This window comes from Aptenodytes forsteri, unplaced genomic scaffold, assembly GCF_000699145.1.
Source record: "Aptenodytes forsteri isolate BGI_AS27 unplaced genomic scaffold, ASM69914v1 Scaffold63, whole genome shotgun sequence".
Lineage (NCBI taxonomy): Eukaryota > Metazoa > Chordata > Aves > Sphenisciformes > Spheniscidae > Aptenodytes > Aptenodytes forsteri.
This window is the reverse complement of record NW_008794709.1, coordinates 1,954,732-1,980,247: the sequence shown is the minus strand read 5'-3', so window position 1 is coordinate 1,980,247 and position 25,516 is coordinate 1,954,732. Positions and strand designations below refer to the sequence as shown.

At 42.7% G+C, this 25,516-nt stretch overlaps 1 protein-coding gene across 2 annotated transcripts in view; it reads right to left on the bottom strand.

Moving 5' to 3' along the window:
- Positions 1–25,516, bottom strand: part of ATXN1 (ataxin 1) — a 169,582-nt gene that overhangs the window by 105,847 nt on the left and 38,219 nt on the right. The window contains exon 1 of one of the 2 annotated variants that reach the window (XM_009273712.2): positions 2,515–2,618. The exons of the other annotated variant lie outside the window; for it this stretch is intronic. The gene's annotated coding sequence lies outside the window, so the exon portion shown is untranslated. Of the gene's footprint in view, positions 1–2,514; positions 2,619–25,516 lie in introns of those variants that run through there. 2 annotated transcript variants of the gene reach the window in all.

Here is a 25,516-nt window from a genome sequence, read left to right as displayed (position 1 = left end):
GGCTTTTACTGGCAAAGCTCATCCCAGTTCAGAAACCAAGTAAGCCCTACCTTTGATCGAAGCAGTTAGACTGGAAAAGCACTCGAACGCATTGATCAGCTCCCAAGCTAAGACAAGGCTTAAGTAGAGGGGTTTATCTCACCTAACCTCTCACTTCTAACCACATTTGGTTGGGTCAGGACCAACTTAATGTAACCAGATCCTCAACCCTAGTTGCAGATTTTGATTGCCCTGAAGAGCTAGCTCAAGCCAAAGCCTCTTTAGGTATCCCACCAAAGAGCGCCATCACCCCTGCAGATGAGCAGATCAGCTCCACAGTTTAAGTGGATTAGCTGTGCTGAACAACTCTGTTACATCCAGTTCTCATGTCGGCAGCACTCGAGCTTCAATCAGCAATGATCTTATATTCAGCTGCTCCGGGAGGTTTTACTGCAGAGGATAGAGCTGGGTTAAGGACAAACCTGAGCCGTCCCCAGGCCCTGGAGGAAAAAATGGGCTTGCAGCTCAGGCTCGGTGGGCATCCCAAGGGGCTCAGTGAGCCAGAAGTGTCTGCAAAGACTGCCCCCTCCCGCACCCTCTCTGGCACCAGGGTTTGGGGTTGACTTTCCACTACAGCGTGCAGCTGGGATGAAAAATATCAGCCTGACACACCACACACCACCTTGTCATGACTTCTTATACAAAATCCTCAGCAGCGGCACACAGCAGAGCGGTGCTTAAACCGACACAGTAACAGGATGCCCTCCTGATCCCACCTACCCTAGCCACCTATCTTAGTCTGGGAGGAATAGCCTCTGCCACGTCTTAGCAGCTACAAAACTCGGTTCCAGCGAACTTCTCGCAGAAAGCAAGGAATCTCAATTTCCCAGGTACACCATATCTTTCTCTCAGCCACTCCTCCCAAAGGCAGCAGGCAGAAGTGTCACATAACATAACATAATCAGTGTGAAGTTGTAACAGTGTGGGAGAACGTGGCAATTCATGGAAAATGTCATCGACCAAAAGGCAATTAGCAGCGAGTCTAAATGCAGAAGCAGAAGGGAGTGGTTTCCTAACAAAACAAGCCTTGTTAAAAAAAAAAAAGGGGGGAAAAAAAAAAAAAACAAACCACCCTAAAACTTGCTTTCCTGAAAAAAGCAGCATTCTCAGGAGACTGAAAGCATGTGAAAAAAAAATACCTCTGTGAAGCTTTCTGTAAAGATTGTTCTTTACAGACAGATTTGGCAGCCCTTTCTGCTCTGTCTCCTAATGCTATTGAGTATAACTGTGTTAAGTCAATAAGCAAAGCCACTCAAAGGGGTTTTTTTGAGGTTTTCTAGGCCAAGAGAGGAAGCAGTGCGATAGGAAAGTTTTCAGAAGTGGGAGTTGTGCCTGCCTTGCTTCTAATTGTAGTGAAACTGTCAACCTCTGCGTTGTGTTTCAAGACTTTACACTTCAAAATCATTCCCTCTGTGCTTTGAATTGCTATACTTTTAAGCTAACTACTTCTAAAAGTGCTGTTTAAAAATGACATCTTCACCACATTTAACATTGAGAATAAATCTAAATTTATTGGGTCCCTGCAAAAGTGCAGATTTTTTTTATCGTACTTGACAGCCAATCTCTTGGAAACTATTTGTGCAGAAATTTAAATTCCTTCATATCAAGACATTTAAGAGAAAATGTGTTTTTCGTTATAAACTAAAAATAATGATGTTCTTTTTACCTTAGATTAAAAAAACCCCAACATTCAGCAGCAAACAACACTGAAACCAATTAGTAATCTTACAACCTAAAATCCTACCTACATGCAGGCATGTATTAACCGTCTTTCAGAATGAGCTCCAAACACACGTGGCTAAAAAAACTGAACTAGGCTGACTTGCTTCCTCCCTTGTAAACTGCCAAAAAAGAAAGCGGGTCCGCGTACGACGGTGAGAATTACAGGCACTCACTGTCCGTGGAAAGATGTTCTCTGCCTCTGAGCACTAAACTCAGGGAATCACCCCATCAATGTCAGAATGGTAAATTCACAGATAAGCCAATGTGGTAAATTTCTCTTCAGTGCCCAGATCCAATCAAGTAATGAGACAGACACCTGCCAAACTGCAGGGAGCTGAAGGAGCCCAGCGCTTTCCAAGTGCCCCTGCATACATTTGAATTTCAGGGTAATTAGGAGGCCATGCTCCTTTCATTCTGTCATGAAACAAAGAATATTTACATTGCTTTGGCTTTAATGATTTCAAAATATGGAAGATCATTTCAGGAGAGTGAAGACAGTTAGGTTCAGTAAGGCTCCGGTATATTTACACTTTGTTGCCCAATGTGGTAAAACCAATTCAGGGTAAATGTTTACTGCTAAGTATTTGGGGAGATGGAGAACAGGCATGTAAGCAGCTCAGAGCGTGCAGGCTCAGAGTCAGCTCAGCCAGGAGCTATCTTCTAGTTAGTGTGACAGCGTCCAGCACAAGGAAGCCCCAAGACAGACTCCAGTTCCCGAGTAATACTTTCACCAAACAGAAAATTATACTGTACCTTGTGGGGCTGAACAACTTTGAAGTATTATCTTGAGGTCTGCCAAAGTTCGAGGTGTTCCAGATGCCAGGTTTCGATTTAAGCTAATCTATTTTTCATATCCTTCTCCCGGACTCTCATCTCTCTGGTTTAAAGGAGGACAGCACAGTACTTAACCCTGGGAAAAAAGCTCCTACCATTGCTCACGAGTGACTCCCCCTCATAGCATTTGGAGATTGCATTAACCACTTTGCAAGGAAGTCCCACCCCACTCTTCGCTCACCGCACGATGGACGCTTGGCTGGGCCAAGCTGAGGTGCTACAAACAAGCTCCCATGTTGGCACTGGTTACTTCTGCACTTGGGAAGCAGGGATACATGGCTTTCCCTCTGCACTCCTCTCATCACCATTTCTCCACGCATGGATACGATTCCTCCCCATCTCTTCCCAGTCCAACAAAAAAAAAAGCCTTAACCAGACAGGAGCGATGTTGGCAAAGTGCCTTCTACTCCAAACTCCAGCACCAGCTTGGGCAAGAAGTGAGGAAATGCAGTCACGTCACATGGGAAACAGCTGAGCTATCACCAACAACAGCCAGCAACCCTTTTGACTAACCAGAAAGTGCCCAACCCAGTTCTAGTTTCCAATCGGAAAGGCTGCCCTCCACTCCCCCTGCAGTCTCCAGCAGAGCTGGATCACCTTCTCAAATATCCCTTGTCCGCCACAGCAGTCCAGCAAACATTACCATCTAATCATTCCCACAGTACACAAATCCCTTCCTGGCTTGGCGCAAGGCGAGTACAAAGTTTTTGCTAATCTTGCATTTATTTTACCCGCCTCCTTCCCATGTCGTGTGAATCATCCCTGTTTCCCAGCATCAAAGAGTTAATGGAAGAAAGAACCACCCTAGCATGTGCTTCACGCAACGGTAAGTGGACTGGCCAGCTACCAAAGCAGATTGTTAGAGACTGCACTGAGCTCCTGATTTTTTTCCCCTCGACTGCAATAAACGTAAGAATTTAATGTGGACATAAACGTAAACCTAGACCACATCTGCTGATAAAGCAAAGTCTTTGTACTTGCACAACTGCGGTTAACTGTACACAAAATACTTAAATTTCATGAATTCTCCTACATTCAAAAGCTGACCTGCAGTCTGCCCAAGGCAGCCAATGTGAACTGCACGCTCAGCAGAATTGCACATTAAAGACAGAGGGGAAACAGATTTATGCTATAATACAAAATCAGACTGCTAGGAAAGTGAATCATTTGTGCAACTGTTAAATGCTCAGAGTATTTTGGGCACATTTCACCACACCAGATTAAAACACGTCTATTGTGGTTCTCATCTGAAAGACAGCGCTAGGTAACAGGTTCATGTTACTTGCCCCTTTCATCACAGGCACAAGCAAAATCAGTGCCTTCAGGACTCCGTCATACTCCACTATCAAACTTTTCTCTTGAATTAATTGAGGCTACTCTGCTATTTGAAGATTTTTAAATTCCTGCAATTGCATTAATAGCTTGGAGGAGAGTGTATGTCTGTATGCACATCATTTCTTCCCAAAATCTCTTGGGAAACTTCAGCTGTAGATCTTGGCCATCAGCATTCACGCTTCTTCTCAGAAGATAACTGAATTCTGATATAGTATTCTAATTTTAACTTGTTTCTTGGCAAGATACTCCCTCCTTACGTGCATACATGTCAGACATGGATTGTGTTTTAGCACAGTTCCCTTGGTTAATTATTATGAAATCGTTTGAAGGTTTCTCCATCACAAATCAGGTATAAGCAGCTACGACCTACCTAACAGGACTCCATCTCTAGGCAGTTTCATTTTGAATGGCATAAATGACCTTGGGCCAGCTTATTTCCATGTTGGTTCATGCTCTGCTGTGCTGTGATCTCCCCTGAGGAAGACAACTCAGGGACTCACTTGTCCCAAACCCACTCACCTCCTGTTCTAGATTCCTTCGTATTTCAAGTCTACCATAACTGACCTATAGGCATGAAATCCACCCTGGGATGTGACTAGCGACCCTTTCTACAGTCTGTATTATCATTATTATTTACATGACTATTATTAACATTATTAACAACAGCAAAATATTTTAATTTACAGTGCTAGCAAATTCAATTTTCACATCCATAATCAACAGAATTATACATACAAATAGACATTTACTCTTACATGCTGGGCTTGGAGACACAAAAAGAGGAAGTGTATTTCATAGTTGGCCCCATGGCATCTATACCTAATACTGCAGCCTCAAATTAAGCAGAAGTCTGTGGTAACCCAGTCTATTTTCAGTTATCCAGTACTCTCCTAGTTCATGACTAGTTTAATTAAAAAAAAAATGAAAAAAGCTTATGGTAAAAATTCATACCCAGATTTCAAAGACCTAAACGTGTTGCAAGGTGCACAGTAGATCATGCATGAAATACTCTGAGCATAAGTATCAATCAAGAATTTTGAGTGCTTCTGCTCAGGAGTGCTTAAATTTGTGATTCATGTGGAGGGCCATCTCTAACGGGGGGGGGGGGAAGACTCTGAAGCAAAAATGTATTAAAGTTGGATCTTTGGGTTGAGAAGTGCAGTGATTTTGCACAGGAATTGCACACACCCCATCTACTGGCTTTTCAGAAGACTGAGAATTGGAACAGCAGTAAGGCGAGTTTACCTTTCACTGAAGTTATTTACTGACCAATGCCTGTGAGCTTAGTGCTTGATGGAGATACAGGAGACAACCACCTATCCCAGGTGAGCCACAAAGCAAGCCAGAACTTGTAAACCTGTTCAGAGCCTACAATGGTAAAAACGCAGGTCATAGGCTAAAAAAAAGTCACCCAAATCATCACAACATCTTGCACGTTACAACAGAAAAGTAACAGAGGAGTCGGAGAAAAAATATCCCAGCTGACAAAGGCCTTGGTCATGCTGCGTGCCTGCTGTGGGGCCTGCCTTGCTGCCCTTAGAGCAGACATACGGGTTAACGTCCAGCAGAACCGATAAAGGCAGCAGACATGCACCCACAGCAGAGACTTCGGTCAGTATTGCTGTTGTGCCACCACTGTGGCACTCGGGGAGCAGAACCACTGTAATTTTTAATTCAAGAAGCTTGCACGCCACTTTATTAGAAGAATTCACAACAGACCTCAGTCACCGAGTCAAAAAAGGGAACCTGAGTTATGCTGTGGCAATCAGGATGTTTAACCATGGCAAATCAAAGAATCTGCTCAGCTCCTCTGAAAGCTACCCAAAGCCAGTGCAATCTCCCACTCCTCAGTTGTCTGCAACACTTTAATAGCAAATGGCAAAAGTACTGAGATTAAATCCAGTGCTAACAGCAGCTGGGAACACCATTAGTTTTGCCATTAGAGTGCCAAACTGTGACACTTTTTTTTCCTGACAGATTAGTAAAGTTAACATACCCGCATTGCAATGCCAAGGGTATCAGCCAGAGTTTGCCTGTTCATTTCTAACTCCATAGTTGCAGGCAGGGGCTCACAGAACTGGCCAGCAACAACTGCGATGTGGATCTGTAGTCTGAGAAGACTAAATACATTTAAATCTGTCAATACATTCTTTATCTTAATGTGAAACTTTCATAGGCACTTAGGCTATTACTGACAGTTGTACTGAAATACATGGTGGTCCATGATGTGGATTAGGGGGAGTCTCAACCTCTTTTCACTTGTGACCTACCCTGAAGTTTCTTTCGGAAGCACTTGGTATTAATACGCCAGTGCTTTGTCACACAGATGCATAATAGCATAAAAGCTGAAATCACAGAAATTTTATTTGCATATAGGGTCAAAGCTGTTTTGGAAACAGACTTTTCAGTTATCTATGATGTTTGGAGGAATTCACTGTTGCAGAAAGAAAATATTTTTCCTTCATCACGGACCAAAGTCTGCTCTCGCATCCAGTGCAACTTCAGCAGAGTGGCCTGGGGTGAAACCGAGTGTGATGTAATGTATTAAATGTCCGATTTTCAAATAACAGATCAAATTTCTTTTTAAAATACTGTCTTTACACAAAGCATTTAAAACCAACTGTTTGATAAGAGGCTACTGTTGCTGTTGACCCCTTGTTTCCATTTTCTGTGCCAAAGTTGTGAAGGTATAGTACGGTTTTAGGCTGCACACCAGCCAAGAAGAGCACAGTGATGTGAAACTGGTATTTGTGTTCTGTCAGTACTGGCAAAGGTGTGTCTGCACAAAGCTGTGATAACTGTCAGCACCTCAAAGCAATTTAGGTCTTCGCTTGTCTGTGCGCCAGGCAATCTTAAGAGCTGCAGATCTCTCGCTTTTAAGCGCTAATGTCTCAATAACTTCAGCTATATAAGCTCCCCAAATTAAAATAGCATATTCATCAATTTCTAGGAATACACAGTTTGGATGACGCATTATTCCAGTGCTCAGTTTCTTCCGGACACAAAGGCATCCTAGAGGTCTTAAAACTCAGACCTTCTTCAGCTCCAACTGGAGCTCGACCAAGTGTCCAGTGCTGGCACCAGATCCACTGCATTTCAGAAACTAATCCAATAGCTGGGGACGTGTTTTTAGGAACCCTTTGCAGAAGGCACCTCTGCCAACAAGGTTCAACGAGGTTTCTGCTGGTGACTTAAGAAGACATATTGAATGTCAACTGGTATGTTTATCTTCTTTAAACACTGAACTTCCTTTCAAACAACATCTAATAGGGCAGATTACTGGTTCACTACTAATGGAAACTGATCAAAAGACACTAGATTATTTGGCTGGCTTACCTTAAAACCTTTTCCTGCTTTAGTTTCCCCGCAAAATATATCAAAAGAGTATTCCTATCAATGGAGAGCCTATGAACTAAGTAAGCATTTAAGGAGATGGGGAAAACTACATTTAAAACTGGGTTGCGGATAAAAATGCCAGAAAAACCCCAGACCAACTTAAGGACCAGTCCCACAGATTTTCACAAGAGCTACTTCGGAAAATGAAACTTAGGGGCCTATGCTATATAAGGATATTTGAAAATGCTATTCCTTATCTACAAAAGGCAGTTTCTTCTCAGTTGCCATCACGGTTCATTTGGCTAGGGACAAAAGTGGCTGGCAAACTAGTGTAAAAAAGGAACAAGTAAATACTGGCATTTTAAGCACTGTCTCTAAGCTAAGATAAACAGCAATGGTCAAACAACAACCAGCCAGCTCTCTCTCCATGCCTACTTGAAGGGATAATGGCTGGGAACCACCTGGATCAAGGCTGTCAATCCATTTAAATGCAGAAATGCTTTCATGATTTCAAGGCAGAACAAATATTTCTTTTTGTCTGTACACTTTTTAGAAAACATGAACAGTAACTACAGAGCAGAACATAAATGCCTATTAACAAAACCAACAACAATTACTGCTATGTCTAAGAATCAACAAAAAAACCACATACCAGTGTATTGCAAAGGCATTCGCTCACAAAGCAAACTCACTCCACGCAAGCCCAAGCACAGAAACCCGATAGTATCTCATGATTTATGTTCTCTCAGCAGGTTGTACTGGGTCCTCCAGATTCCGGGCTTGCCTTTGAAAGCAATTAAGTTTCTAGCACTTCTGGGAGCGACAAAAGCTCTCACTATGAAAACCTGCATGCTGCACTCTCGCTGAGTCTGCAGCCTGGCAGACTGAAACAACGGCACCAAGGGAGGTGTGAACTTCCCCCACTTAACTCATGTGGGAGCGTTAGTACATGAAGGGCCATCTCTAAACTTTGAAGCTATTTCCAAATTATGTCTTTGTCCAGCACCCAAACAGACAGCTGCCGCTGTGACTTGGAGAACATTTGCAAAGCCCCCTCTCAGCCTGGAAAGAAAAATCCCTTTTCTCACCAGCCCGCACGCAGGAAACTCTGCAATTTCAGCTAGTGTGAACTATTCTAATTACTCAGCAAGACTGAGTACCCTTACTTACATTACAGCATGTCCAGAAACCACGATGAAACCTAGGTCCTGCTGTGCTATGCACTGTACAAACACACATTAGGAGACAGCACCTGCTCTACAGAGTTTACAATTTGCAGACAGTGAGCTGTACCTAAGGGAAGGCAAGGGCAAGAAGCACATGTACAGAAGTAAGCAACAGGTGTTCCACACAACTAGTGTGTGAAAGCTGCTTCTGAATTATTATAGTACAGGAATGCTGTCGATCAAAAAATAGATCTGATATACCCTTGGCTGAATAAAACAAACAGAATAGCAGCAAAGTCAAACTGCTAAACACACCAGTCCCAGCAACAAAAGCCCCAACACTGTTCAAACATCAGACTGCCTGGACAAGGCATAACATCTTTACCTCCTCAAGAAAAAAAAAAAAAGCCGAAGCCATTTCCCATCACTGTGCTTATTCTAGCTATACTACAGACAGAAATGATCTCATGAAGCCAGAGCAAGAGCAGTGAGACAGGCTGACAAACAAGGCAGCCGAGTGCACGGAAGGGCGTACACCGGTGGTACGTTGACGGGCTCTGCAGGAGTTGCCCAGACACCGGATCTTAGCCCCGGGTAAACGCAGAAGGGCAACTCCTTCCAGGCAGGATGGTGAGCCACCTCTTGTTTACCGCAAGGCACCCTGGCCTAAGAGTGCACACAAGGGCAGTTACTAAGGGGTTGCTCTTACATGGGGAGTTCAGACGTCATTTACTCTGTGGGAAACAAACTTGCTAAGACCAAGGTTTTTTCACATGTCAACTTATTTCTGTGCCTTAGACTCTGCGTGTTTGGTTTTCGGAGTTGCTGAATCCTCCTAACTCCAAATGAAATCAGCTGGAGCGATGCATACTCAACACCCCAGGAAGTTGCCAACATGTGTTCTGGTAATTTTATTTTTTACTAATCAGTGTACCCGCTTCCTCTGTTATACAGTAAGACACCCAACTCCTTGAACACTATGCAAGTAAGAGACATAGATAATTTCAAGCAGTGTCATTTTCAAAACGATTTAAGCCTAGTTATGAGAGTTAACCCAGCTCTATTTCCTTGCTGACAACATCTGTGGTTTCATAGCCGTATTTTTTTGTATCTCTCACTCACCTGTTGCTATGCAAGGACTTACAAATACAGGGAAATGATTTATCAGGGAGACCTGCAAAAAATGACCTAACATAATTTTCTATCAAATTTAGAAGACGGTAAGTTAGAAAAAACATTTCCCCTCTTATCTCCTTCAGTTCAAGTTGCAGTCATTTTTAACAACCAGAGGTAAGCACTTTTGGAGACAGAAATGTGCTTAAAGAAGCGTACTGGCAGAAGTGTAAGATACTTTAATGTCCTTTAAGCCCTCTTTAAAGTGCTTAACATCTTTGGACAGAAAGTACTGAGCAACTGCGAACTTGGTCACAGTTTGTTACACATACAAACATATACAGACATGTCAAAAATGTTAAGTCAAGAACTGAAAGACAAGGAAATACCAGAAACATGGCCAATTGTGCAACATTTCGTCTTCTTTCTTAATTTTACTATCACACAGGGTTTTTTTCCACAGTAAAAGTGCCATTCATGGTATAGTAGAGTTGGTGTTATTGAATAAGCAACACCCAGTAGTTTGCTTCATTCTCACTATTAAAAATGATTCTAAAACCCATGCTTTAAAGACAGAACAAGCTATTTCCTTATAGGTTATTTTCTGGCTGTCACTGTATTATCTAACTGCTTGATATACTAAAATTAGCGCATGTTCGCAAGACTCCTGTGAGAAGGTTTTTTCCCCATCGCACAGACAGAACTGAGACTCAGAGAGACTGAAATTGTGGACAAAGGTCCCTACCAAACCCAGCTACACCGCTTGATGAGGTTTTCCTCCCACACACGTGCTCGGTACCAGCTACTCCTCCTCCTGTGATGACTGTCTCCTTTCAGAAGTGCTAGCAGTCTGGTGTAAAAGCGTTTTGTAATCCGTTGTAGTGAAAATAAACTGGAGCAGCTACAAACTACTCTTTACGCTCTTTTATGCTAACCCAGTTTTGCCTCCGACCAGCTGGGGAGCACTCACTCCACCCCATAGCAGACCGAAGAGGGCAATTTCCAAGGGGAGGTGCAGTGCGCACGTGGAAGCTTGCGCTGACACAGGCAGACCCAAAAGAGGACACCTGCACATAGCTACAGGTCAAAATCATTACCAGGACTGAAACTTTTAAATGCAAACAAACGGACCTCTTCTATTGGAGGCACTGAGATAACTGCGAGCAGGAACAGAGGACCTCCCATGAAGCAAAACTGCAGGGTTAAGACACACAATTTGCATTCACAGATTCATGCTGACAGCACAGGGACAGCAAGACTAAGAGGTACGACCAGGTGGAAAGAGATGCATTCACACGAGGTACTACTGCCAGCCTACTGGCCTACAGCCTACTACACTTGTTCCATCCTCTTGTTGGAGATTGCTTCTCCACTACTGAGCTGCTTGAACAAACTGCATGAACGCTCTTCATCCACTTCAGTGCAAAGTTAGACACCTTGAACAGACTTAGCAGCAGTTTAAGCTAAACTATGTGGTTTCACACCAGGGTTTTTGCACTGATGCAGAGGGACAGCACTTATATAATTCAGTCTGGTGTCTCAGTAGGGCTACAAGGCTGTATCAAGCACTTGGACTATAACAACCAACCAGAGGTGGAATGGTCTTGTATCTTCACACCAGACAGGACAAGCAGCATCCAACTGCAGCCTCAGGAATCACAAACTCCATCCCAACGTACAGAACAGAGATTTCCCTCTGACCTTCTCTTCTGTGGCTTCAGTCCTACTGTTTCCCTCCTCAGACTCTTTACCCCAGTTTCCTCCTGGGTCCTCAACTTGATCCCAATCCCATTACACAATCCACCCCTGACAGCCACACCAGCTCCAAAATTCTGTCCCCACACTTGGTGCTTCCAGCCATAACCGCCCCTGCATCTCCTTGTTCAGACAGTCCCATGTTCCCCAACACTTCTCCTGAACACATCTCCCATAGTTTGTGTTCTCTCTCCATCCCTTTCTTCTGCTCCACCCTGCCTGGGTAACCAACAGCTTTGCTGAAAACACAGGAGGACAGTCTCCTTCCTTTTGCTTCCTATGCCTAGGACCACAGCACTCCTCGGGAGGCAGATGTAGCAATATCAAAGCAAGTCCTTCAGCTTTAAAACACAGTATGCTCAGTGCAGTGCTACCTAACGAGCTCCCACTGTGTAAGTACAAAATGAGACATTTCAGAGTTTATAAACTGACTGATTACGGACAAATTTTCCTGCAAATGAGAAAGTAGATCCCTAATACCCGGGCAACTCTACAGCCAAATTTCAAATATCCACCCCCAAATGTGAAGGTGCTACAAAGCTACTGAATGAAACAGCTGGCCTATTTTTAAAAAAGGTACAAAAATGCAGGGTTTTGTGTCTTGTTCTCAAGACAACCTGAATCATTCATGCTGAAATGTAAAAAGGAAGAAAAATCAACATGAAACTGCCACTGAGTTTGGAAAAACGTCACTTTAAAAGGTTATCCTGGAAAAATACTAAATGTTGTGCAATGCTGATTATAGGCAGTTCAACCAGCTTTTCTTACATTACTTGCTATTTCCTACAGTTATTACTGAGAAAGTCCCTTAAACAAATCCATGATGTAGAATAAAAATGAAAGAAGATTACAGGCTCCAGTGATGTCTGGACATGTCTCAACAGGAGAAATACAGACTGTAATAAAAATGATGCCTATTAACGAGGCGATAGATGGTGAACGTGGAAGACAAGACATTGTTGTGTGCAGAGATTTTTTGATTCAGATATGCAAGAACAGGAAATCCAAGTGTCACAGTCACAGCCTATTTACAAAAATCAGGAGGAAGCGTTGATTGGTTTCTATAGACACAAACATTGATATTCACACTAGAATCAAACAATTGTTCTTATGACTGGAAGCAAGGTCAAACTCTGATCATCGTAGTTCAGCAGACAGAAAGACAGCAAGAAAATCCTGTTGATACATAACCTTCACCATCTAGGAGTCAGATGATTCAGCTGCAAGAAAGCAAATAAAATTATTTTAAAACAAACATTTAGTTCTTGCTTCATAAAAATATGTAGCTTTTCAGCAGATGACTCAAATGTGAAAGTTTGTGGTCTTTGCTCTGGCAGCCGGGCAGGCTGGATTCTGATCCACTATGCAAATGACTCAAGTGTTTTTCATTTCCTAGGGTGCCAGCTGCACTCCTGAACCCTCTGCAGAGGGGACCACCACTGCTGCTGAGCCTCAGAAGAAAAGAGCAACGGGGTATGAAACGTTTTTTTCCCCAAAGGTGACTACCATCCAGTTTCAAGACATGACAGAAAGAAGAGTTGTAAAGTCACTTTCTCCTCGCATAACACTTCTGAAATAGAGGCAAAAGGTCTAACTTTCTAATTTTATTGAAAGAGAGGTAGGCAGGCAGATTTTCCCATGGAACATTCCAAATTTGTGCTTTGCAGAGCATCCTTTCAAGACTGATGCTGGACCTCTTAGATTATAAGAAAGATGTACAAGCAGAGGAAGGGAGAAAAATGCAAAATGGGTCCCACTTACATGGGATCTTTCCCTTTGTTGGATGGGACTTTCCTATCAGGACAAACTTCACTTGTGGGCCTTGGTGCTTACTGCTTATTCTCCTCCCCACAACAAGAGGCAAAGCATGTGTTGGCAGGAATGATTTAAAAAACAGAAGAGTCTTAAAGACCAGCAGGCAGGCAGCCTCCAAATGTAGGGGTGGAGCGGAGCTACAGATGGGCTGATCTCTCAGGCCCTCCACTGGAAACCGGGGAGCTGGGAACAGGTCTTCGAAAGGTCTTAAAGCACTGCTGAGACTTTCTGAAAGCCTCTTAAGATGAAAGTCAGGGATCTAAGCCCCATCATACTGTATGACACAAACTTTGTCTTGTTCAGGTATCTTCAAACATCACAAAACCCACTTATTTCTAGCAGTAAATATAGAAATACCTGACTTTTACTGCCCACAATAGATTACATCTACACTGGGAGAGTATGAAGCATTATTGCTGTATCTGTGTAACCATGATGAGAGCTGTAGTATAAAGAAAGCCTGTGTAATTTTTTTATCCCATCTAGACACAGCTCTAAGTTGCTGATTACTGTATTAAGTTGGACTTCCTGGCTCTCACCTATCTGAACCAAACAAGCTCTGCAAACATTATTGTCTTGTCTTCTGCGTTCACCCATTATATAGGTCTACTATGTGGGCCAAGCTGAACATTTTCCTCCACTGGACAGGTAAAATATACGTGGGAAGAAACAAAACGTGTGCAGCACAGGTTACTAGGCTTTCCTGGTAACCCTAAAGAGTTAGGCAAGACCAAAGAAGCAGCAAGGAAAATGGAAACCTTCCTCCAACTGGAGATGAAATGAAACTAAGCCAAACCAAGAGTGTTCTACCAAACAGTCTCATGGTGAGGTCTCTGGCTGGGGAGCTCTACTCCTCCATCTGGTGAATGTATCCTGACTAGAGAAAGAATAATGTGGTACAAGGGAATGCAGCTGTAACCTGGTGCGAGTGCCAGACTGAGCAACAGGTTCACCGAAATCCTCTCGCTTCCAAGCAGAACTGCTGCAAGCAAGAGCAAAGCAAGTCCAAAGATATGCTTATTTTTTGAAAAAGAGTAACTGTTCAGATCACAAGACAAGACATAGATGTGTATGGCCTGACTTTTATTTTATGAGGCATACTGGAGTTAATTCTGATTCACATGAGGTTTGGATACCCTACCTAACAACATCTACACCCCTCAGGCACTTAAGTCAACAGTTGAGGCAGGTAAGCAATAACAACTCACCCTCCATTGCCTTAAAATCATCCTGATTTTCCTTTGAGTCTTCCAGGAAAATCAGATATACAGATCTCTCATCCTGACAAGTCATCAGTCTCTAGACTACGCAAGCAAGTCCCCATAATGTTCTACTTTGGCTAGCAGAACAGTGAACAGATGTGGAAAAAAATTCACTGACTAGTGAAGAAATCCAGGGCAGCAAAATAACCCAGAATTACCTGGACTGTGTCCAGGCCTCTTTACAGCTTTATGAAGAAGAATGTTAGGAAGCAGAGGACACACGTTTTGATTTGAGAGACCCAGTTTCCTAAGTGCAGCATGAAAGAACCGTGGACTACCAAGGGGCGTGAGGAAGATTTCCATCACCATAATTCACCAGATAGTGCTTTGGTACAAACCCACCTGAGTTTTTCTAGGTTGAGAAGCTACAGGAACTTATGTCAGATGAGAATGTGCCTCCTTGTATCTTATGAAACACAATTATTTAAGGTTCAGATGGTTACAGACTTGCCACAACAGACACCCTAAAGCATTAGTAAGTTTGGAACGGGAAATCTCAAGGAACAGCCTACCCAGCATGCCTGAGACAGGCGCAGGGCAGGAGAGCAGAGGGCTCTGAAGAAAAGGGAGATTTCCTGGAGCAAGAGTGAGCACTTGGGAAGAGCATCCTTGAGTTTGAGATCACGCTGGATGCGATATGGGACAGGTCTGGGCTCTTCTCCTCTCCCAGCTAACTCGGAGCAGGCTTGAACAAGGAGAACAGGGTCGCCATTCGTACATGGAACACAGGTGAGAAGAGCCATGCACAACTCCCTGGTCAGGGAAAACAGCCCAGGGTTTAGCCTCTGCTTCCATGCTGTAAAACAGCTTTGAAAAGCTGTAGAGAGAGGAGAGAAATTTGGGACGGATGGCTTGATTTGTTACCCATACCTTTGTTACAGGTTTGGGGTTTTTTTTATGAGATCCTAGCAAGCAGAGAGAGAGAAAGAGAGAGAAATAGTTAATGTAAAGGGTCATCTGAAGGTCTGAGTCTCCCGACACCTGCTATCTAAACTTGGAAGGCAAGGCAGTAGCTGACAGAGAAAGGAGAAGAAAATAAAAAGGAATTTGCGTAAGTGGAAGCTTCATGGACAAGCACTGTCACTCCATTTTGTTTTGAAACAACAAAGCAATTCAACCAAGTGCAGAAGCGAAATGCAGGAGGTGCGCTGCAAGTTAAACGATTGGACTTCAGGAGTTGATACATAGACTGAAGTCTGCTCCACAGCCCCGGGGCAAATTTCACTCTCTGAAGCAGTACTTTAGAGGCAGAAACTGTTCAGTGACGTGCCACTGTCTCTGAGTGCATAAATGCTCCTAGTCAAGGATGTGAGTTAGCTGATGTAACTGAGCTGTGACCACGCTGGGAAAACAGGAGCAGAGAGAGCAACTGAACGACACTGGCACCAAACGAAAACACTGGGGAAGGATTCAAGCAGAAGGGTGACCTACAGGATAGAATAGTTGCCCAGGATTTGGGAAACTGATGAAGTCAAACCTCAACATCACTGAGCTCTTATGAGCCTGTCCTTCAGCCTTTCTGTACCTCATCTGCAAAACAGGGGTAGCTGCCTAGCTCATACAAAGCTGTGGGAATGAAACCATAAAGGAGAGCAGAATACTCAGAAGTTGGGCTCACAGCTCAGCGAAGAATGGTTCCCCACACAACCAGAGCCTCTGCCTGCCAAAGAAACAATTTTTGCACACCATTATAGAAGCCTGCTTAAAAATGAAGACACCTGCTTAATCCCTGGGGCAGAGAGTGCATGTGAGAGATTTTCTGTTTCCTTTGGCATTACAGGATTAAACTAATTTCCTTGTTTTCATTATTTTCTCACAATTTCAATTATCCACATCTAGATCTATTGCACACTTAGAAAAGAAATACTGTTGAAGGGACCACATCCACCAAAGTTCTTATTTCATTCCTCTCAAACCTTAAATTCTCACTAAGGGATGGCATGAAGGATTTCCAAGCACAAGGCCCTTTGCACGTAAAGAACTGGACAGACTTTAACATCTTAACTGCTTTTAACAGACTATAAGATCTTACACGTTAGGAGTCCCCTAGACATTAGGTAATGTTATCCGTAAGCAAATACTGTAGGAAAACAGAAGACCTGAGAAGTCCATGAAACAGGGAAATGTATTTCAACAGTACAAAGCATATGCTCATAGAACTCAGAAAAATAAATCCTTGCCCATAATATTAATTAGTTTCAAACACAAGCTACCAGAGAAACTTCTGCCTCAAAGAAAAGTGAAAATACAGAATCTGATTGAGCTATGTCTCTATGATTTCCTAAGATCAATTAATTGCAGTAATTAATTAGTCAGAACACTCTTTTGTAGTCGTCTTTATTAGGTCACAAATTCATGCAAACGATTAACTTCTTCCACTACGTTCAGTAAGGATCTGCTTGAAGAGAAGTCTTTGGCAAGTTCCTCAGTTTAATACTTATCTTGCAAATGTGTCAGTTTACTAAGGAGAGAGGAACAAAAAAATCCAAAAAATTCTGACACGAAACAGCAAACATTAGGCCAGAAATGCATTAGTAGTTAAGAAAATACCAACAGTAGAACCAAAAATACTTCTTCAACCATTTGTCTTTTCAAACCTACCTGTTTTTTCTTTTCAGGATCCACGCTTCTCATAACCGAATGTTTCTTACACTTGCACTAGGGTCTCTCAGAGCCTCTTTCCACTAAGATAAAAATATGTCTTTTTCTCAACCATGTTATTAGCAATCATAGCAAGTGGGTTTACTTCTTTTTTTCTCAATGACCTTTCTCGAGTTCTGCCTACTGTTTATCTAAAAGCAAAAGCTGGCCGATGCTTATCACTTTTTCCATTAAGTATTCAAATGAAAAGTGATGCTACCTCTCATTCAAATGTATAGTCAAGCCATCGGGGCGGGGGGGGGGGGGCAGGGGAGGAAGCAGGGGACTAGGGTTTTTTTTTGCAAAACTATGCCATACATTTTCTTCCCATCTACCAGAATTTCTCATATCACATCCACCTCTACTTTCCTTTTTTTTTTTTTAAAAATGTGTGACTTTTTATCAGAAACAAATGTTTTCCTTGGGCTCACAAAAAGTCAGCTTTTGTGCTACCCCAACATAAATTGAAATGACGGCTAAAGCAACAAAGCAGCAAAACCATCAAAAGTCACCTGTCAAAACAAGAGTATTGTAACTGCTGGTAAAAGTCAATAAATGCTGTATCTTTTGCGACACGCTGGCGTTTTGTTATAGTTATTCCTCCCCAGTAATTAACAGATGACAGTTTAGTTTTAAAACAAGGGCATTTTATAATCAGTGACCCATCTGTGCTGCTCAACCATCTGATCTGTCTCAAGGTCACTGTCTTCAGTAACTGGGCAAGAATTACATCATCTGTCCTACTACAGGATGACAATTACACCATTGATCAATACCCGAGATCTGAGTGTTATCAACAAATTCATGTTAAGGATGAGTTACAACTGGGCAGAAACCATAAAATGAAACTCCTGTTTGGTTCAACCCACATCCCCATTAAGACTACATTATAAAACTATCAACTCTGTTACTATTATTTGTATTACAATGCAAACTGAGAGCTAAGCAAAGATGGGATGGAGAAGGTGCCACAGCAGCATGCCCTTTGCAAAGACAGAAGATGGTTTTTGCTTTGAAGAGCTCACAGCAGCCTGAAGTGACAAGAGCAACAGAGGGTGGAGGAAAGAGGTGTAAGCAGATGGCAGCAGACCACGTTATTTCTGTAAGCTTTTAGTGGCGGTGCAGTTTGAAGCACAGTCACATGTTCGCCTTCAACAGCAATAAGTGTTTTAAGCTATTTTAGTTTCCTCTGCCTTGAAACAGACCTGGAGCAAGCAGGCAGCAAGCTACTGCGTCTCAGTAGAAGATGCACAAATAGACAGTCCTTGGGTTTTCTGCTCCCCTGCAGCTGGTTTGGGAGTGAAACACGAGACTCTGCATTCAGTGAGGAAGAGATCGGCTGAATGGAAGGAGAGTAAGCGAAGGTCCGAGCAAAAGAGGATAAAGATGAGCCGGTTAAGAGTGAGGTTCAGCAAAGGAGGCTCAGTGAAGAGGGGAAAGCTGAACCAAGCAACAAATCAGCTTAGGGTAGAGGAGATCTAAGTGCAGTTTGCGCCCATAGTCTGTCTTCTGGCAGCTTTTGCCATTGTGCCTCTTCTGGATCAAGTCTTCAGGAAGAGGCAACTCCCTCGCTCCCCCTTACAGGAAACTGTTAAAGAGATGGAGCTTGCTCTGCCCACCTTTGCTCATCCAGGGCTCAAGCAGCCCTTAGGACGAGGGTAGCCCAAGCAGAGCCCCACTGAAATGTTTCAGCAGAAACACCTACAGTAAGATTCAATAGAGTGTGATAACTCACAACTCACCCATGGGGGGAATATATCATACACAGTAGTACCTAGAGGCACTGACATACTTGGCTTCTGTACGAGCATACATTGAACTCCTGTCTCAAATACAAAGAGCAATACATGGAACAGGAGTCCCAGGGAGAGAGAATACTAAGCCAACATTTTCACCCCCGGATACACTAAATTAGGTACCAATCCATACTTCGGGACCTACATAGCTGGCCTCCTTCACAGTAGTGCTGTGTGCACCCATAGACCCATTAAAGTGAAGTGGAGGGTTGCAGGCAACTTGCCTGCTCTGGACATCAGGCTAGGACTAACCGGATTTGATAGCTCTGACCTTAACAGATACGGTTCTGAAACACAGACAAGACTCTAGAACCAGCATGGGAATTACATGAAGTTTCTAAAGCATAAATTAAATGTTGAATCTTACAAATACATAGACTGCAGCTGCATGTCCTGAAATGCCTCTAAGGGCAAGAACTGATTTGGCCGTTTTAAAATGCTCGATTTTAAACAGTTGATTTTGCAGGGTGTAACTCCATAACCTGAAGGACAGGCGGCCTTCTCACCTTAAGCAGAACTCTACTGTAAGACATACACAGTGGATATTTACTGCGTATCAGTCCGTCTTCTCCCTATATACAGACAGACACGGAGTGGTCATCTTTAACGCGAGAAGTCAGTAAAAGCATGGCATCAGAGAAGAGACCGCAATGAACTCATGTCAGAGAAGGGTTTTTTTATTTCAGGTTAGGGCAAGGTAGTTAATAACAACTGTGTTTTTCTGGTAGGGCCCGCTCCTGTATACCTCCCACCAAGAGGCAGGCAAACTCACTGCCTTCGGAGTAAATAGCGAGGCAAGGTCTGCCTCTGTGGGGCTCATTACAGGGTAGGGGCATTAGTCCCTTTTTCTTATAATAAATCCTTGGTGTAGTCACAATAACAAAAAATTACCTTCAAAGTTTTGTTTAAAGTACTTAAAGTTCAAAGTGTTCAATGCCTCAGATCACATTTGCAGCAGATTTAATAGGGCAGTGCTACTGGCCTCCAGAAGGTACTTTTTACCCTTGCAGACTAGAGAATAATTACACACAGAGAGGCTAACTCTGCCATCCCCTGTGCCAGATTTATGCCGAAATAACTCCACTGATTGATGAAATTAAGATGGAATGAGACTGCAGTAATCTAATACTGAATCAGGCCATAAAAAAATAAAATCTGCTTTGTCAAAAATGTAGTCGACTCGAGAGATTTCCTTCTTCATTCCCTACACAAAAAAGCTGCTCTTCTATTTTTTCACATGAGGGCTTTTGAAAAAGCAAGGCCTGTAGGCCTCTGGGCTCTTTTTTTGGACTATAATGTTATGCTCCCTGGGGAAGCTCATCACAAAGTTAAGCGCAAATTTCTCACAGGTAACAGGAAATTAAAATACAATAGGAAAATAACCCATCCATACAGCTTACCATGTAGCTTATCAAGCAGATAAACATGAAGTTGAATAAAAAGTTAAATGCTGCTTCAGTTTCATGACTGCTAGCTCTTTATCCCTGTCTCAAAACCCAACTGTGCTCTGTGGAGGAGGAAACATGTCAGTGCAGCAAATTTCACCTGCAATGAAAAGTAATTTATTGTGCCTAACTGTGAAAAGCAAATTGATATCATCATCTAGGAGTTTGTATCTCACAAGGGTTGTTTCTGTAATTTGCCTTTCTTTTGGAAAGAACTAAGATTAGAATAGCAATGCAAAAACTTGCAACTAAAATTAAATTAAGCTGGATTTCATGAGAAGTTGCTAGATGAGAAAGATTGGAAGGAGATGTATGTATGGCACAAAAAAAAGTACAATATGGTTATGAAAAATAAAGCTATTTCTTAATTGCTAGTGAGATACACTGGTCTCAGATATCATGAAAATTCCAAGAAAAATAACCTTTTCCTCTCAAAATGTGTTTCTAGAAAGCCAGTTTGTTAATTCAAGAAAAAAGAAGGAAAGAGCAAAAGAACTGGACATTATTTCTTCTGTGTTATCTGAAAAAGACAATCTGCACAAGCACAACTGAGGAGGAGGAGGAATAAACTGGAAATCTAAACAACCAAACTAAAAATTAAACCTTTACCCTGAAGAACCACACCAATGGATTCCTTTAAAATACACTTTAAAATACCATCACTTTTCCCAGCAGCAAGGATGACAGTATTTGCATTTTGCTGCTAGAGCATTAGCTAGCTAAGGTTAAGAAAACTCAAAAAGATAGGGTGGGACAAAGGTTAGGACAGAAATTGCGTACATCTCTGGACGTTCCCATTGCTTTACAACTCCCTTGACTGTGTAAGAAGGACAGAAGACGAGGCCTTTCCAACAACTGGTTTATGTCTCTTGTGGCAGACCTCTTCACTCTGCAGCCACTCTGCTCCCAGAGAGATAAGATATAAAAGCCTGAGCTCTTATTAGCCCATCAACAAGAATAAACTTCAGTCTTTAACGCTGCTAAAGTATTATATACAACTAAGGAGCCTCCTACTCCTCAATCCACTGCCAGCACCTTCCGATACGCTTGCTTTCCATTCTCTCTCCTCTCTCTCTCCTTCCTACTGACATTTTCAGCTATCCCGTATGCACTTTACTGATGCTCTAGCTCCCATCTCCTGTATCTTCCCAACCCAACCGTCAACTGCAGCTCCTTCCCATGTTACTTGGCTTTTCCATTTCTCTTCCAGACACTGATTATCATTCTGTTGCTCCTTCTCCCTGCTGATAACCTCTTTTTAGTAACAGGCCCTGGTTTTTTTACTAACACCAAAAACTCAGAAAAAAGTAACAGGAATCTATGGAGCTGGTAACAGATTAAAGCATTGCCTTTGCCTTTACTTCCTTTAGAAGTCAGGACATGAAAAACATCATCAAAGGCACAGATCAAATTTATAAAGGCTAACTGGAATAAATTTTCAGGACAGATGGGCTGACACCCCTTCTCGTCCAGATAAGTGCTGGGCTCACAGCACCTCATTATTACATGATTTCAGAAAGAAGGCACCTTCATCAGCATAAAACTAGGAGATTTTCAGGCTGCATAGCTCAGAATGAAGCATGGAAAATGCCACCCAGCTGGCTCCTGCAAGAAGCTTTCCCGTATATAAGGGGAGGGGATTTAAACCCCGCAGCCTAAGAAAAAGAAAAAAAGAGGCACAGAGCGATTAAGCATAATGCCCCCAAATGAGACTGCAAGTTGGCAGCAACAACACAACTACGGAGAATTCAGGGCTTCTTGGATCTTGGCTACATCAAGCTGTTAAGAGGAAAGCTTTTCTCCTCAGTTGTGAAGTACAACAAAGCTGTAGAAGGCGGCTGTCCTTTCTGACTTAACCGCAGACCTTGGTTAAAGAAAGACGGTATGTATCACACCAAAGCCAGAGGAACTGTCCTCTGGGGACACTTTTTTCTATTGAGGTTGAGGAGCTGGACTCCTCTGGCTGCCACTTTTTAATGAGGGTTTCACCCTAGTGCATCTCAACAAACTGCAGTTTCCTCTCCCAAGTTAACCTTCATCACCAAATGCTGAACACACTGATGAAGATGAAGAACAGTAAAGTGGTGTAATAGCTTAACCAATGGCTGATACAGCAAGTGTGTTGCATTACTTCAGTGACAGCAGCTTGGAGCGTGGAAGTTATTATTGTCACCCTTTATCTCCAACCCAACCCCCGCCAAATGACCACCTTCCACTTGCCAATGTGGCAAGAGTGACTTTTGGAGGAAAGGACCCTGAAAAAAGCAGAACTGCACACTGGCAGCCGCAAGCAAGAAAGAATTTGCCTTGCAAAATGACCAGGCCCCCGAAGTTGCAAGTGTGACGGCGCACAGACAGAAATACTACAAATGTGTCCAACAGCACAGAAAGGTGTATCATGCAGGCTGCTCTAATGGCAATGGAAAACTCAAATATGGCCAAATAACGCTGTGAAAGCCTTTGGCGTAATGGGTAGGGGACTGGAAAAGGCCTGTTTTTGAAGAGAGAGCAGGGAAAAGGGCACTCAGCAGAGAAATGAAGGTGAACAAAGCAGAACCCTCTTTCAAAAAACAGACTTCGATACTCAGTGTTGCTGGGGAAGAAGAACTGTACCCACATTGTACACACAAGATGTCCCATTTCAGGATCCAGTCTGCTCTCGTTGACAGCTCTTTCTCGCTGCCAACAGCAGACTGCAGCAGAACTACTACTTGTGCTTTCTAGCAGCGAAAGCAGGACCAGGCGTATATTCAAATAGGTATTGATGCTACACGTACTCTCAGTTTTACTCTCAAACAGCAGAAACTGGTGGTAGTCAGTAAAGGCTTGTTAAGCATATTCAAATGAAGTCAGAGCATTTCTACATGCAATTAATCATGATTTATTTGAAGGCACTCTGTTAGCACTCCCTTTTTCTGCTTCCTGAAACATCAATTAATGAGGGCCAAGCCTCAACCTGAAACTGTTTTATCTCATGTGTTGAACAAAAATGATGGAAAAAAAGGGTTATTATCCAAACCAATAAATTGTTCTGGCAAAAAAAATTTCTTTGCATCTTTGAGCAGAACAAATGTCTTAAAGAGAGAGGTTGGGCAAACTAGATTAAATAACTACAGCAACTTAAGAATTTGGAAGCAAACCAGTTTTTATTTAATAAGAAGCTAAGTGGTGTTTCTGCCATCACTGCTATTAGCCCTCTACTTTCTACTGTTCTCTGTTTAGTGTCTACATGTGTTACGGTCTCAGAAAACAAACTAGTTACACTGTCTCTGAAGCAAAGGAGTGAGGAAGTAAGCATGCCTTGTTTGTTACAAATTAGCTATACATATATTTGAATCTGTAGTTTGCCTGTTTAAAAACATTTCCAGTGACACTTTCGCATTTAGGAGGGAGAAAATCCACTTTTATTTTCCATAATATTTCAAGTCAAGTGTTTAGGTATGAGAAAACCCAGGTTATTTCTTAAGACATTTTTGTCCAAGTTAGCAGGAGATGGGGTTGGTGACTCTGCATGGGTTTCACCCATCATATTGCATCTGCTGAAACCCTTCATCTGTCCTCCCTAAGTAACTTCATCCCATGACTAAGGGTAGACCCTCTGCACCAAATGTGGGTGAACAGAGCATACCCATGGACTGTCCTTTGTACTCCAACATCAACACAAGAGTGAAAGCAACTGACCATACTGACCTTCAGGTCACAGCTATCCCCTAAAACAGAGTGGGGAGCTGCTTTTATGGATACATGCTTTCATTGTGAGATTTCTAAACACTGCATTTTGACACGAAGTAAAAATCTGTAGATTTTTTTAAATCCTTTCCAAATACCTTTTCCTTATGTCAGTCAAACAAAATAGCTAGCTATACATAACTTGTGCTGCATAAGCAAGTTCCTTTCAAAAATATACTAAGTGCTCTGATAAGACGCTGGTTGCCACTTCAGACCCTAAGCCAGGTTTATTAAAATCTGTCCAAATACCACATACAAAAGATGAAGGAACTGTGCTACAAATAGAGCAACTGCAGAGGCTACAGCCCTGCCCACATCACACTCGTGTATTTTTACACAAAGCCTAGCACTGTATGATGTGGGTGCCAGCTATAGCTTGTACCATACTGCCAACAAAACAGGATCCAAAACCAGATAACAAGGAAAATTCTAGGGTAGTTTCTGTGTACTATGAGGAATAGAATTTGTTGGGTTTTTTAAGAATCATCATTATAACATGTTTCACAGGCATCGAAAATATGGATGCAAACGGCACTACAACCATCAGTCATAAATTGTTTCAAACTCATCATCTCCCGCCTAGACGAGAGATTTTTTGAGTAAGGTTCTGCTTCGGCTCCTGCCCCCACTACAGACAGTATCATACCTTAATACAACCATGACAGGTTTATAAAGCAAGTTGGACTTGACTGTATGAACAAAGTCATTTTACAGTCACAGACAGGCACTCCGTTCCAGCTCTGCTAGAATGCACAGTCCCAGCACACACAACCTTAGCACAGTAAATTCAGTAGCACAGAAAAGCTTTTCGGGTTCATGGGCACTTGGGAAAGGCTTTATGAAGTAATTTTCCAGCAACATTTTGCAGCAGCAAGTTTGACTTACTTCCTTCCTCCCTCCAGGCTTTCTGAACCTGGAGAAACACTGCGTGGTTGTTCTCCTCGTGCCAGAACAAACCATGTTCTCTGTCACTCAAACTTAGCACAGTAAACTTTTAGATACTGACACAAGAAGACAGAAAACAGAACAAAAACCGCCACACAATTTTGTGGAAGAAAAACATCTGAATTGTTTGCAATTTAAAGCCTTGACTTTCTATTTCATTGCAGTGGGTTGACCCTAGCTGGATGCCAGGTGCCCACCAAAGCCACTCTATCGCTCCCCTTCCTCAAGTGGACAGGGGAGAGAAAATATAATGAAAGGCTCGTGGGTCGAGATAAGGACAGGGAGAGATCATTCACTAATTACTATCATGGGCAAAACAGACTCGACTTGGGGAAATTAGCTTAATTTATTACCAATCAAATCAGAGTAGGGTAATGAGGAATAAAACCGAATCTTAAAAAACACCTTCCCCACACCCCTCCCTTCTTCCCAGGCTCAGCTTCACTCCCGATTTTCTCTACTTCCTCCCCACCAGCAGCGCAGAGGGACGGGGAACGGGGGTTGCAGTCAGTTCATCACGTTGTCTCTGCTGCTCCTTCCTCCTCAGGGGGAGGACTCCTCACACTCTTCCCCTGCTCCAGCGT